Consider the following 3,202-nt stretch of genomic DNA (forward strand, 5'->3'; position numbering starts at 1 on the left):
ATGGTCGGGACCATTTAGAGTGGTGCAAGTACTCTCAAGTGTAGCTGCAGAAATTGAATCTGGTGATGGAACGAACATGTTTAGAGTCAATGAGCAAAGGTTGAAACATTACCTTGACATGGAGGAGGAAAAAGTTGTATCGATGATTAATTTGAAGGAGCCTTAAGTGTTGAGTGAACCTTAAGTGTGATCGCTTGTATCGTGTCGTGACGATAAACCCGGAGATGTTGTGTTTGTTTTTATGCACTAACAAATGTTTAGCTAACTCTTTGTGCTTAAACAGGTAATGGAGAACGATGGGAGGTCATGAATCTTGGAGTCGCTCACAAAACGAAATAAAAATTGCATATGTACGCTCCAAACAAAGTTGCATACCTCGCATTTCTTAGCAAAATGCATAGCGTACCTGGCAACAAAACGCGCGTCGCCAACCTTTTATCTTGCTATACAACTCGAGTCGCCAGGGAGGTAGCGAGGTCCACCTCGCGGTAGACCTCGTGACGCTAGCTTCCCAGCTCGATGTAGAGCTCGCCTCGCCCAATCCCTTGATCATTATAGAGCTCACGTCATAAGTATTCCAGTGCGCTATAGACATCCCGTCGCGAGAGATGTAGCGAGGACCACCTCGCGGCAGACCTCGCAAAGCATGATGTCCATATCGTTGTATAGATCGCGGTGCCAGGTAAGTTCTAGCAACGTAATTTTTACCTTGGTTTTATTTTAACTTATTTCTATTAAAACACCACACAAACATACACACACCTTAGTTAAAATATAACACAACTATCCTATTTTACCCTCCCTCTCACACACAAACTCCATTGAAGACTTTCACTCACCCTTTCTGTTAGTCACTTGAAACTTCAATTGAAGAGCGCTTCCTCCTCCTAAGCATCTAAGTTATGTTTCTAACTCTTTTCTTTGTCAAAAATTCGAATTGAGTTAAGTAATGCAACTCCACAACTTTTGGGTATATCAATGTGCTTGCTCGCCTTAATCCCATAAACCTCATATGATTGGTATTGTTGTTGTGTACAAGGGTGATAACATGAAATCACCAAGCTGATTTGGGGAGGGTGAGGCAATCCGTCATTCCTACAACCACATTGACAACACTAATGCACGCTAAGTGTTTGTCTAAATGTCTCAAAGGCATTCTTTGCCCAAATGGAGTTCTAGTCTCCGAGATTGTAATACTAGTGCTATGTTGCCTTGCAACACTCCAAATTGCAAGTTTAGGTGGGCTCACTGGTAACTATATGCATCACAATTCTAGTAAATATCAGTTTGCCATTGCTTGATTCTCATGCTAAAATAAAGAGGTGAAGTTTGAGTAGCCTCAAAATGGTTGAACATCATGTCATGAACTCTTATGTGTGGGGTCGCAATACCATATTTTGAAGTGAGTCATATTCTCTACAATTGCGGAACGTTCACTTATGTAGGTACGAATATGCATCCTAAGAAAGACGATGGTAAAGGCAAGGGCAAAGCTACTACTCCTACTAAGTCCAAGGCTTCCTCCGGACCTCTACCGAAAAAGAGAAAAGGAGGGGAGGCCACTTCAAGCCAAGTTTAAGGGTTGCAAGCAGCTGCAGCTATAGCAGGCACACACCCACAACTTGAGGGACAACGAGAATTTGGACTGAAGAGCATACCCCCATCTGCCAAGGACTGGTACAAGCTTTGTCGGCTGAGACATATACATTATGAGTCAGCTTTGCATGAGCGTCGCCTACAAGCTAAGTATCAATCAATTTGGAAAGGTATTCATGATCTTGGGTTAAGCTACGTGTTTGGAAACACCGGGGATATCAATGTAAACCTTGTTCGGGAGTTTTATGTCGATTTTGATCTGAATGATCCCGAGCAGTTGGTGCCTATTCGGGGAAGGTTGATCGATTTTTCGGTATCAATTATATGCAATTTTTTGGGAGCTCCGGATGTTCCACAGGAACCCTTGGATAACTTCATCACCCGTCCAACATATCGAGTATTGAGACACATTATCTATGGTGTAAATTCTATGGTGGCTTGGGTTCGTGACAAGAAGACCCAACGCCATAGGAAATTTCCAAAGAAAAAAATGAAGCCGGAAGCTTAGGTGTGGTTGAAATTGATCAACACGCGACTACTACCATGCAACCATGGGACTTTTACTAGACGCGAAAGGATATGCGTGATATACTTCCTAATGACTGGTCAGAAAGTGAATGTGGGCCACTTAATATGCTACCAGATGGCCCAGGTGAGAACAAGCAAGAGAATTGATAGATTGTCCTTCGGTAACATGTTGACTCAGTACCTAAGAAAAGAAGAGGTGGAGTAGGAACGGTATTTTGATATAGTCATTCCTCCACATCACAAGCATCTGGGTTAAGGAGGAGAATGTCATGTCCACAATGACAGGTATCGAGCACAATGCTCGAGATGACAGCTTTATGGCCCATTTATATGGGATGATGGATTTACAACTCAGGATTGGAGGAAGGCCGACCACTACGGAGGAAATGGCCATTTTTTAGGAGCGTTTTCCGCTCAATGCTCACGCCCAACAAATGGTTGGGCTTGAAGCTGGCCAAAGACTCCCAGAGGATGAGCATATCAACGCATCAAAGTGTTGCGAGGCCGAGCTAAAGAAATCCGACGAGGAGGATGATGATGATGTAGATGAGGGAGCAGAGGATGATGACTGGACAACTGCAGATGGAGCCTTCAAAGATGAGGGCGAGGACGAAGACTAATCGGGGAGTATTTCCTACCCCCTTACCTATTTTTGTTTATTTGTTTAGCGTATATATATATTGGGGACAATGCATGAACTAAGTATGGGATGAGAGGTATTCTCAGTCATTTATAAATATTAGATAAACTAATTAGTTCGTGTGTTTAATTTTTTTTATTTTACTTTTTAGCTTCATAATTCCCCTTATAAAAAAATGACTGGATTTTTTCCGACGATGAATCTCTTAGGCAGTTTTCTTGAGGGACTAAAGTCTAATAATATATATATATATATATATATATATATAGGTCTTTGTATTATTTTAGATAGTAATAATCCCTTGTGGTTTTTCTTTGTGCCGCGGTTCTTTTTCACGGGATGTAGTTGAACCGGGTAGTAGTTTTTATTTTGTCTTTAGATTAGAATAGGATATGGAATAAAAGAATGAAAAAATAAGAATTGCTAGGCACCTTTGAC

The sequence above is a fragment of the Nicotiana tomentosiformis genome, chromosome 10 (assembly GCF_000390325.3).
Source record: "Nicotiana tomentosiformis chromosome 10, ASM39032v3, whole genome shotgun sequence".
In the NCBI taxonomy this organism is placed as follows: Eukaryota; Viridiplantae; Streptophyta; class Magnoliopsida; order Solanales; family Solanaceae; genus Nicotiana; species Nicotiana tomentosiformis.